The following is a 12,621-nucleotide window of genomic DNA, read 5'->3' as shown; positions in this document are numbered from 1 at the left end:
TTAAAATGTGCACTCTAGCTGGGAGGACTGACTATCCTCCGGGAAGGAGGTTGTGTTAGTTAGATTCAGTTGTCAACTTGGCCAGGTGAGCATACCTAGTCTTGTTGCTGAGGACATAAGCCAATGGTGCGTGAACCTCATCTGTTGCCAATTACATCTGCAGTCAGCTAGGAGGTGTGTCTGCTGCAATGAGTGACGTCTGACTTAATTGGCTGGTGCTTAAATGGGAGATTGCAACGTAGCACTGTAAGCAGCTCGGCATTCCTCATCTCAGCACTCGCAGCTCAGCCCAGGCCTTTGGAGATGCAGAAAGAAGTCACCCCAGGGAAAGTTGTTGGAACCCAGGGGCCTGGAGAGAAGACCAGCAGAGACCATCCTGTGCCTTCCATGTAAGAAAGAACCTCAGTGGAAAGTTGGCTGCCTTTCCTCTGAAGAACCAACAAAATAAATCCCCTTTTATTAAAAGCCAATCCATCTCTGGTGTGTTGCATTCTGGCAGCTAGCAAACTAGAACAGAGGTGAACTTTTTTTTTAACCAAGGAAATATTCCAAGTTTATTGACTAATGTCAGTTCATATCAGTGAGACCATACAGTATTTGTCCTTTTGTTTCTGGCTAATCACACTTAGCATAATGTCCTTAAGGTCCATTCATGTTGTTACATACTCCATAACTTTATTCTGTCTTACAGCTGCATAATATTCCATCTTATGTAAATGTCACAGTTTGTTTAGCCAACTGTCTGTTGATGGACATTTTGGCTGTTTCCATCTCTTGGTAATTGTTAATAATGCTGCTATAAACATTGGTGTGTAAATGTCCATTTGTGTCCTTGGCCTCGTGTCCTTTGAGTAGAGACAGCATATAGATGGGTCCTGTTTTTTAATCCATTCTGCCAGACTATGTCTTTTGATTGGAGAGTTTAATCCATTAACATTTAGTGTTATTACTGCATGGGCAGTACTTTCTTCTACTATTTTGCCTTCTGGATTTTATATGTCATATCTAATTTTCCTTCTTTTTACCTTTACTCATAGTCTTCCTTTCTGCACTCTTCTCCACACCTCTCTCTTCTGTCTTTGTATCTGTCTCTAGTGTTCCCTTTAGTATTTCTTGCAGAGCTGGTCTCTTGGTCACAAATTCTCTCAGTGATTTTTTGTCTGAAAATGTTTTAATTTCTCCCTCATTTTTGAAGGACAATTTTGCTGGATATAGAATTCTTGGTTGGCAGTTTTTCTCTTTTAATAATTTAAATATATTATCCCACTGTCTTCTCGCCTCCATGGTTTCTGCTGAGAGATCTGTGCATAGTCTTATTGGGCTTCCCTTGTATGTGATGGCTTGCTTTTCTCTTGCTACTTTCAAGATCCTCTCTTTCTCTTTGACCTCTGACATTCTGATTATTAAATGTCTTGGAGTATGTCTATTTGGATCTATTCTCTTTGGGGTACGCTGCACTTCTTGGATCTGTAATTTTAAGTCCTTCATAAGAGTTGGGAAATTTTCAGTGATAATTTCCTCCATTAGTTTTTCTCCTCTTTTTCCCTTCTCTTCTCCTTCTGGGACACCCACAACATGTATATTCATGAGCTTCATATTGTCTTTCAATTCCCTGAGTCCCTGCTCATATTTTTCCATTTTTTCCCTATAGTTTCTGTTTCTTGTTGGATTTCAGATGTTCCATCCTCCAGTTCAGAAATCCTATGTTCTGTCTTTAGAAATCTACCATTGTAGGTTTCCATTGTTTTTTTCATCTCTTCTACTGTGTCTTTCATTCCTATAAGTTCTGCAATTTGTTTTTTCAGACTTTCAGTTCCTTCTTTTTGTTCTTTCCTTGCCTTCTTTATATCCTTCCTCAATTCATTGATTTGGTTTTTGATGAGGCTTTCCATGTCTGATTGTACATTCTGAATTAATTGTTTCAGCTCCTGTATGTCATTTGAATTGTTGGTTTGTTCCTTTGACTGGGTCATATCTTCAATTTTCGTAGTGTGATTTGTTATTTTTTGCTGGTGTCTAGGCATTTAATTATCTTAATTAGTTTATTCTGGAGATTGCTTTCACTTCTTTTATCTAGGGTTTTCTTGCTGGATGAATTTGTTGTCTATCTGTTCTTTGACATTTCATTCAGCTTTATCTGGACCTTTAGCTTAAGTTTTGTTTAACAGAGGAGAATTTTTCAGTTCTTGTTTTCTTGTTTCTTGCCCTTATTGTGTGGTGCCTTTCCCACACACACACTTAGGAGGGTCTACTTAGATATTATAGACCCCAGCCAGATTTTCCCAGACCAAACTGGCCTCCTATCAGGAGGAAAGAGTCACCTGCATCGGGTTCCCTGAGGGTGAGACCCAGCAGGTTGAAAGACTTTCCTGTGAAGTCTCTGGACTCTGTTTTTCTTATCCTGCCCAGTATGTGGCGCTTGTCTGACTGCAGTTCCCACCAGCATAAGATGATGCGGTACCTTTAACTTTGGCAGACTCTCCCTGCTGGGGGCATGGTGGAGACAGAGGAGAGGTTGTAGGCTGGTTTTAATGGCTTCAAATTACCAAGCCCTGGTGTCTGAATTCCTTGATGAAGGGATTTCACCTGGGTGAGGCTTCACCCCTCCCCTGGGGAAGGCACAAGCTCCACATAAGCCCCCAAAAAAGCTCACTTCTGCCTATGCCTGGGGCAGTTGCAGCCTGAAAAGTCCTGCCGCTGTATCCAGAGGCAGTCAAGCCTTTGTAGATACACAGCCACAAAAACCTCTGTTTCCTTCTTTTTTTTTTTCCCCCTTTTTCTGTCAGTCCTGCCCCCTTGGCGCTGAGGCAAAAATGAGCAACCTCCGCTTTGATCAGGTTCACCTAAGCTGGGGGCCTATTTTTAGTAGTCAGAATTTGTTAATTAGTTCCACAATTGGAGTTTGATTGTGCCCAGTCCATGCTGCTGGTAAAGTTCTTTCGTTTCCCCTCTGGGAAGCGGCCTATGGGGGAGGAGTGCTGGCTGCCACAGCTTTGGGAACTCACGGTTCTGGGGGGGCTCACAGCCGGTCCAGCTGGTCCAGACTGGGGTACACTGTGTGTCCGGTCACTATCGTGGCTCCGGGAACTGTTCTGTAATGTTTCTGGTTATTTAGTAGCTGTTCTGGAGGATGAACTAAAATACTCACGTTGTTAAGCCGCCATCTTGACCTGGAAGTCTCAAGGAGGTGAACTTTGATAAAGATATCTATGTCAAAGGAAGCTCCTCTTAGTCCCAGAGAACCCAATTGGACCTGGTCATGTAAGCTAGTTGGAGTTTGACCACTGTTGTGTGAAGATACTATAAAAACTGCCTACAAGCAGTTAGAATGACACAGGAGAAACTTAGAGTAGAAGAAGAAAGAAAGAAAGAAAGAGAGGGGGCATCTCATCAGAATCTTACCTGGGAAGAGAAGGCTCTGCTATGAATTTCAACTAAGGAGACTCTGAATGTTGTCTCCAAGATTGCTGTGGATTTTTACTAATGAGACTTGGAATGCTGCTTCTGAGACTTCCCAGCACTTCTCTTCTGGTGTTGGTGCCATCTTACCTGGTGATGTAACTATGCCTTCTTTTCTAAAGCTCTTTTAATTACTTTCCTAATAAAATCTGTTTTTATATCACTGAAGTCTGTGCTGTCCGCAAATCTGAACCTATAAATTAAATGGCCACAAATATCACAGTGTCTTGTGTGTGACAAAATTGGCGCTGTGAGCAGGATTTGCATTTCAGCACGGCTTCAGTGGGGAATGTCAACAAGACAAGCTTGAGAAAATCTGCACAGAATATATGGTGGGTGCTCTTCTGAAATATTGTAATGCTTTATTAGGGCCATTCTTCATGGATTTGAAGTTGCTGGTTTCTTGTCCTTTTTGTATGCAGGATGTTGTTTGGGATTTGAACGTTTTGTCCCCCTGGCTTGTACTTTCTAATGCTATAAAACATTTGAGAATTTGTAAGTCAGTAACCTCTCTTCAAGATTTACTTGAGGTAGATTAATAGTGGGCCATAAGCTTTGGTCATTGATTAAGAGATAATGTCATTTTTTAAAAAGTCCTCTAAGTTCAAGGCAAAAAACAAAGAAATCCCAGGATTGGATGATTTACCTTACTCCTCACTTGCAAAGGAACAGACAAAATGCACGAGACCCCGTAAAGATTGGGGGAATAGAATTAAACAGGGAGAGCCTATTCAAGTTACTCTTTGTCTAGAAAACATGCCATTAGAAAAAGGGAAAGAAATGATTAGAGTGTGTAGATGATGATGGACTCTGTTAACGGCATATAGTACAGTATATAGAAAAATGGGTGAACAGAGAGAGCAAGCAATCTCTGAAAATATGAATTATGAAAAGGAATTGGCAGAGCTGCAGGGAAAACTGTCCATGCTGCAGAATCAAAATTTTATTTTGGGAAATCAAGTTTGTAATTATCGGTCAGTAGCTGCAAAAACCACAGTCTGTGTGGCCCAATATAAATATAAGAGATGAGGTAAAGTGAACAAAAAGAAATACGTATGGTACTAGCCACTGCCGCTGCTGATTGAGACCCTAATAAGTGGGATGGTGATGTGTGGGATGAGACACATAATGATGATGAAGATGGTGAAAAAGATGGGAATATCTTAGACAAGATTTGTCAAACAGAAAAGAGTTAATATCCTTCAGAAATAGGCGCTAGCCCAATACAAAGGCAAAAAGAAGGGAAACAGGGCAATCAGATTACTTTCAAAACCACTATAAAAGGTTCTACTCAGGAGTGCAACAGTGGCTCAGTGGCAGAGTTCTCGCCTGCTGTGCCAGAGACCCTGGTTCGATTCCCGTGCCTGCCCATGCAAAAATAAATATATAAAAATTTTACTCAACAAGAAATAACTGACATTCTTAGGCGCTTATTCAGAAATCTGGTGAGCCATTAATTACCTGGATGGTCAGAATTGCTAATGTGGGGCTGGAGGCGTGGTGCTAGACTACGCCAATTGCATGACATTTGTAGGCATTAGCACTAACTTCTTCATACAGACCGCTCTTCAGGACTTCAGTCGGCAGACTGGAGAATAACTTGCTGGCAGTGGCTGCACAGGGGTGCAATAAACAACTCCGTACTGACACTACGTGACCTCAGAGTGATGGACCCTGGTACTCTTTGCGGGAAGCTATGCAGAGACTGAAAGTGGAAGTTATAAAGTCAGCAATCATATTAGGAGAAGCTGACACATACCGCCTCCTCCCTGTCAATGCTTCACAAAGAAACGCGGCCACTAAGACAGCGCCTCCAGCATATCAACACTTTAAAAAGTCTTAGATAAAATGGCAAAGCTGGGAGACAGGAATACAGGAGAAGGAGAGATCAAGAGACATAATGGGAGGAGATTCCCCAATACCAGTAACAGGATTTCCCACAGAAACATGTTCCAAGCCCTGCTGGAAGCTGGGATCAACCACGAAGGCATTAATGGTTTGCCAAAGAATGATGTAAAGAGAATATATGGAGAAAAATGTAAACCAAGTTGTAGTTGCAAAGTGAAGACTGAGAATGCTCCTACTCCTGGCAAGGCAGAAGCCCTGTGTCCAGCTCCCTCAGCCCCTCTGTACCCTAACCTAGCCCCTTTCTTTCAGACAGAGGGATTAGGCCAAACCCCAATATCTATGACCCCTCATTTGTTGTTCCCCTCTGGTTTTGTATTTCGCATTTTGAATTGGGGAAGCTGTTTTAATATTGAGCAACCCCTTGCTTGCAAGTTTTATCTTTAGTTTTTCTTTACTTTTAAGTTAAAAAATCTGTTCACTTTGAAAAATCTCCTGTTTTTCAAACATATGTGCCATTAATTCTTACTAAAAATTGTATATTGATGTTTCAAATATGCATTGACTGAAGCATTTTAAGTATTTGACATTGTTCTAACAAATTTGATTTTGATGGTGATTGTACGTGGTGAAATGTTTGCTTGAAGTAATGACTTAAGTATGAAGGACATAAAGGATGTGTTTTTATGAAAAGGAAAAGGAGAATAGTTTTGTCTCAAGATGAAATAAATGGCTGCTACAAAATGAGGAAAATGTAAGACAAAGCCTGAATAGATACAGTAACTTGTCGAAGGTTTGTGGAAAAAAAAATTATGGGCAATGTCGAGATAGATTTCGTGGGTCTATCTATAAAGTTTTTAAAAGCTTTAAATCAAATAATAAACTGACGCAGGAGTGAAATTTGTTTTTCTCTCTGTTAAAATGACAGAGTTTTCTTGGTCTGTTACCTGTTTTATTGAATAGTTTTTTAAGTCTTTTCTAAGTAATCAGTGTAAAAAGCAGAGAGTCTGTTTTATCAGAATAACTTCTTGTAACTTTATGTTGACATTATCATGTCCTGACCTGTGTAAGAAAAATAAATCATCACACTGAAAAAGATTTACTGATTCATAAACAGTGGCTAAAGGATTCATTATTTGAGTGTCTATTTGGAAAAAGAATAATTAAGAAATACATAGAAGATAAAATTATGGCAAAAAAACATAATGGAAAAAGAAATATGAGGAATTCATCAATGTATTAATGTATCTGTTTTTCATGTAAATGCCCACTCACCCCTAAGTTCGCCTGAACCTGAGGATAATGCTACTGCAGATGCCTTGGCTAAGACTGAGGTTAATGCTACTGCAGATGCCTTGGCTAAGACTGAGGATAATGCTACTGCAGATGCTTGGGTAAGTCTGCTGTGACTGCCACTGCTGAAGAAGACTCTGCTCTCTCACAATGGTGCGTCAGCGACCCTGACATTTATGAGCACGCGCCATGCACAGTGTGTTGCAGTGCTCGCCGTCTCCATGTGAATGGCTAGCTGGTGTCTGACATCGTGGACTCATACCTGGAGTGCAAAATGTCTCTCACTGCTAGACCTGCGCTGACCTCCTGACCGAGGCAGCTGAAGGACTTCCAAGGTGAACAACACTGACCACTGGACAGAAGTGGACCAGGCTACATCCAACAACTGCTCAGAAAAGTACGTGTGCTGTGATACATGGAGAATGTTCTATATGGATATATTCTGGATAATCAAAATTCTGTTGAGGGCGGGCCACGATGGCTCAGCAGGCAGGAATGCTTGCCTGCGATGCCAGAGGACCCGGGTTCAATTCCCGGTGCCTGCCCATGTTAAAAAAAAAAAAAAAAGAAATTCTGTTGAAATTGCTGTACAAGAAATAGATGAGGAAGTAAAGGTGATACACATCGTTCCCAAGACCCTTTGCAGTCTTGGTGGACTTTTCTCACTAGTACTTTGTGTTTGTTATTAATAATATTAGCCAGTATGATAGTATCTTTGATACTCTGTTGGTTGTTCTCCTGTTGTTGTACTCTTTGGCAAACATTTCATGGGATTCTATTGATCTGAGATGCCATGGCAAAAGAATAGAAGAAGAGTATAAGAAGAATCTTGTACTGGCTGGGTAATGCTTTATGTATTGGTTTTTTGCCCCGGACTAGAGTAGCTAATATAAAAATAATGTTCCAGCTGGATAATGTGTTTGTTTGCCTCCTAACATATTGTACTGCGTGCTCCCGATTTTGTGAATCTGGGTGATATTTCTTTTCTGTTTTGTGAATGCTGTACTGGCTGGGTGATGCTTCTTTTCTTGCCCCAGAGTAGGCTTAGTCCATCAATCTGAACTATTCTTGCTGTAAGCAGATCTGTTCTTAATGTATATTTTTGTTATACCAGCTAAATGATGTTCAGATCATAGAGATACCTGAATTCCTTTATGCCTGCATAAAAATATTTTAATGCTTTGTCCAATATTTAAATAGAAATATATGTATAAACGAAATTTACCCCCAAAATGACCACGGCTTATGTTGTGAACAGATCAGACTCTAAGGGCTGAATGTAAAGAAAAGATAAGTTTGTAGAGTCCATTCCATTCAACTGGTGCTGCCATTGTGTGGCCTTGGTTAACAAACAGTTGAAATGTGCACTCTAGCCAAGAGGACTGGCTATCCTCCCAGAAGGAGGTGAATTTGATAAAGATATCTATGTCACAGGAAGGGCCTCTCGGTCCCCAGCCAGTTCTTGGAGGACCCACCTGCCCTGGTCACATCAGCTAACTGGAATTTGGCCACTACTGTGTGAAGATACCATAAAAACTGCATGCAAGCAGTTAGAATGACACAGGAGAAACTTAAAAGTAGAAAAGGAAGGAAAGGAAGGAAGGAAAGGAAAGAAAGGGAAGGGAAGGGAAGGGAAGGGAAGGAAGGGAAGGAAGGGAAGGAAGGGAAGGAAGGGAAGGAAGGAAAGGAAGGAAAGGAATCTTATGAGAAAGAGAAAGAGCATCACATCAGCATCTTACCTGGGGAAAGAAGTTTCTGCTATGGATTTTAGACCCTGAATGCTGTCTCCAAGATTGCTGTGGATTTTTACTAATGAGACTTGGAATGCTGCTTCTGAGACTTCCCGGCACTTCTCTTCTGGTGTTGGTGCCATCTTATCCAGTGATGTAACTATGCCTTATTTTTGACAGCTCTTTTAATTACTTTCCTAATAAAATCTGTATTTTATATCACTGAAATCTGTGTTGTCCGCAAATCCGAATTTACAGATTAAGTGGCCACAAATATCATGTTGCCTTTCATGCAACACCAAGGAAGTGAAAGACTTCTAAACAGAGAACTACAAAATACTGCTGAAAGAAATTAAAGAAGACCTAAATAAATGCCAAGATTCTTATGTTCATAGATTGGAAGACAATATTGTTAAGGTGGCAATACTACCAAAAATGATCTACAGATTCAGTGTGATTTCTATCCAAATTTAAGAAGTTTTTTTTTTTTTTGCAGAAATGAAAAAGCCAATCCTAAAATTCACATGGGACCCTGAATAGCCAAATCAATCTTTAAAAAGGAGAATAAAGTTGAAGGACTCACATTTCCCAATTTCAAATTTGACTACAATGTTACAGGAAGCAAAACAGTCTTACAGTGGTACAAGCATAGACATGTAAACCAATGGAATGAAATTGAAAGTCTAGAAATAAGCCCCCATGTCTATGGCCAATTTATCTTTACCATGGATACCAAGGCCATTCTGTGGGGAAAGAATAGCCTCTTCAACAAATGATGGTGGGGAAACTGGATTTCCATATACAAAGGAGTACTGTTGAGGGCAGTGCAGCAGTGGCTCAGTGGCAGAATTCTTGCCTGCCATGCCAGAGACCCAGGCTTGGTTCCCGGTGCCTGCCCATGCGAAAAAAAAAAAAAAAAAAAAGAATACTGTTGAATCCACACCTCATACTATATGTAAAAATGAACCCAAATAGATCAAGGACCTACATATAAGAGTTAAAGACATAAAACTCTTAGAAGAAAACTGAGGGGAAAACTTTTATGACCTTGGATTTGATCATGATTTCTTGGCTGCAACACCAAAAGCACTAAAAACAAAAGAAAAAATAGATAAATTGAACCTCACCAAAATTAAAAACTTCACTGCATCAAAGGATATTATCAAAAAGTTAAAAGACCACCCTCAGAATGGGAGAAAATAGTTGCAAATAATATATCTGATAAGGGTTTACTATCTAGAATATATTAAAAAATGCCTATAACTCAACAACAAAAAGAAAAATGACCCAATGAAAAACTGGGCAGAAGACTTGAATAGACATTCCCCCACAGAAGATAACAAATGACCAACAAGCACGGGAAGGAATGCTCAACGTCATTAATTATTAGGGAAATGCAAATCAAAGCCACAATGAACTTCAACTTCACACCCTCAATGATTGCTATTATTTTTTTTTAATGAAGATGTGGAGAAATTGGGACCTTTGTGCATTGTTGGTGGGAATGTAAAATACTCAGCCACTGTGGGAAAAGTCTGGTAGTTCCTCCTAAAGTTGAACATAGAATTACAAAATAACCTGGCAGTTCTACTCATGAGTACAGACCCAAAGGACCTGAAAACAGGAATGAATACGGAAATACTATGTGGTATATCTATACAGTGGAATATTATTCAGTAGTAAAAAGGAATGAAGTTCTGACACATGGATGCACTTTGAAGACTTCATCTTGAATGAAATAAACTAGACCTTAAAAGAACAGATATTTTATTATCCCGCTGTATCAAATAATTGCAATATTCAAACTCACAGAGACAGTAGAGTACGTGTTAAGGGACAAGAGAATTGGGGGTTAATATAAAATGGATGTGATGGAGAGGTGGTGTCATCACCATAGTGACTTAAAACAGCCATTGAAAAACCCTCCCACATATTTGGCAAAAAAAAGGACAAATTTCATTTGCTTGGACCTCTGGAGGAATGTAACGAATGGAGAAGGAGCCCATAAATGCTAAATTGAAGAAAGAGAAAAATACCAGGTAGGAAACTTCCATCCTGGACCATCCAATCCTCTTGTCTCCCCCCTACTCCATCCCATGCAGCTTGGGAAGTACCCAGAGGCAGCAGCTGGGATCTCTCCTCCCTCCTAATGGGGACAAGAGCTAAGACACATCCCCACATATATCCAGACCTAGAAACCCAAATCCACAAAGACCCAGGCAGGACACTCCAGGGAGGCATGCCTAATACGAGAGGGCCATGACGAGGAGCATCCAAAATGGAGGAAGTTAGGGAGAGAATGGCAGAACCTACTTCTTTCCCAAAGCAACAAGCAACCGGGCAGAAACTGTCTGAGTCAACTGTTGGGGAATCAGGGGAGGACATTTCAATGCTCCGGTCACTGTGAGACAAAGAGACTGAGAAAACATGGTCAGTAACTTTAGCTCTGTTCACAGCTCCTGGCATCCATCCCAACCCTCGAGGGAAGCAGCAGCAGATGGCCCGATTCTTGCCTGGGAGATGGCAGTGGATTGGGACAGCTGTGGGAATCCTCCACGCTAAGTACAGGGAAGGACACAACCCAACGCCGAGCTGGTTATTGGCCAGAGAATTAAGATGCCCACAGCTTGAGCCAGTTCCCAGACACTGACGGGTGCCCCTGTTTCAAGGGCTAGAGGTGAACTAGGTAGCTGAAGAGTGCCATCTGCTGGTCAGACTAGAAAGTGCAGGGGGGAAACACGGGGTTTAGGGGAGTCTTTCCAGATCTTGTCCCAGGCCCACTGGAACTGATCTATGCCCCCTGCATGCTTGCCCAGCCCTGTTTTGGCTGAGAAATATGATCCAACTGCCAAAGCAGTGCCCTAACACAAACCCAAACAAGTAAATCCTAGCCAACAGAGAGAAACCGACCTTCAGAATAGACCCATCAAGATAATCAGATGAACAGATACCAGCAAAAATCACAAAGCGTACTAAAACACACGAATATGTGGCCCAGTCAGATGAACAAACTAGGAAGTTGGAGGAGACAAAGAATTTGGAAGAAGTATTAAAAAATGTTCTAAAAAATTTCCTTAAAAAATTCAGTGAGATGGGTAAAGAGATAAAGGATATTAAAAAGACACTAGGACCTCCAAAGGAGAGAGTCTCCCTAGCAGCATAGGAGATGACTCCTGGGGATGAGTTTGGCCCAGGCACTGTGGGGTCAACAATTCCATCCTAACCGAAAGGGGGAAAGAAGTGTAACTAAAAAAGAATCGGAGGCTGGGAGAGTTCAAATAGAGTCAAGAGGAGAGGCTGCTATGGAGGTTACTCTTACACAAGCTTACCTATCAATAACATGCCAAGCCCCAACCAAAACCTTTCCAGCCAATCCTAAAGAACACCTAGGGCAATATATAAGATTCTACAAAGGTTGCATGCACTAGGGTAACTTTCTAGAAACCCATCCAGATAGGTCCCTGGACCAGATAAGTCCTAATTTCAGAGGGTCCAGCCTCTCCAGAATATCAATGAACTCCCATCCCCCTAAGCCATACTACCAACAGCTCTTTTCTTCCAACATGAAAAAGTTAGAATGGGCACAGCCCAAATACCCCCAAAGAGTAGGAGAAAGATCAAAGGTGATGACGGAGTTATACAGAGAAGGTAGGGTTTAATAAACTAGTATGATTGCTGAATCATTGTATTGATATTTCCTTTAGTCTTCCAGCCCTAGTCTGTACCCAGCCAAATTGTGCTTCAAAATTTAGGGAGAGATGAAAGTTTTCACAAACAAAGAAGTCCTGAAAGAATTTGTCAACAAGAGACCGGCCCTAGAAGAAATTCTAAAAGGAGTCCTGGCAGCTGGAAAAAAAAAAAAAAAAAGACAGGAGCGGGAGGTCTGGAGGAGGGCACAGAATTGAAGAATACCACTAAGGGTAATTTAAAGAATACAAAGAGAAAGGGGGAAAAGAATATATAGACCTGACAAATAAAATTTAAAAAGATAAGATGGTGGACTCAAGAAACACCTTTTCGGTAATAACTTTGAACATTAATGGACTAAAATTACCAATTAAAAGATACAGATTGTCAGAATGGATTAAGAAACATAATCCAGCTATATGCTGCTTACAAGAGACTCATCTTAGACACAAGGATACAAAGAGATCGAAAGTTAAAGGATGGAAAAAGGTTTTCCACACAAGTTGTAACCAAAAGAAAGAAGGAAAAGCTATACCAATATGGGACAAAATAGACTTTAAATGTAAAGACATCATAAGAGACAAAGAAGGACACTATATACTAATTA

At 40.7% G+C, this 12,621-nt stretch overlaps 1 protein-coding gene across 1 annotated transcript in view; it reads right to left on the bottom strand.

The window, feature by feature from the left end:
* The window catches only part of SLC28A2 (solute carrier family 28 member 2), a 47,109-nt gene that overhangs the window by 18,031 nt on the left and 16,457 nt on the right, over window positions 1-12,621 (bottom strand). The window lies entirely within an intron of this gene.

The sequence above is a fragment of the Tamandua tetradactyla genome, chromosome 14 (assembly GCF_023851605.1).
Source record: "Tamandua tetradactyla isolate mTamTet1 chromosome 14, mTamTet1.pri, whole genome shotgun sequence".
Classification (NCBI taxonomy): domain Eukaryota; kingdom Metazoa; phylum Chordata; class Mammalia; order Pilosa; family Myrmecophagidae; genus Tamandua; species Tamandua tetradactyla.
The sequence above is the reverse complement of the archived record's forward strand: the minus strand, read 5'-3'. Positions and strand labels throughout refer to the sequence as shown.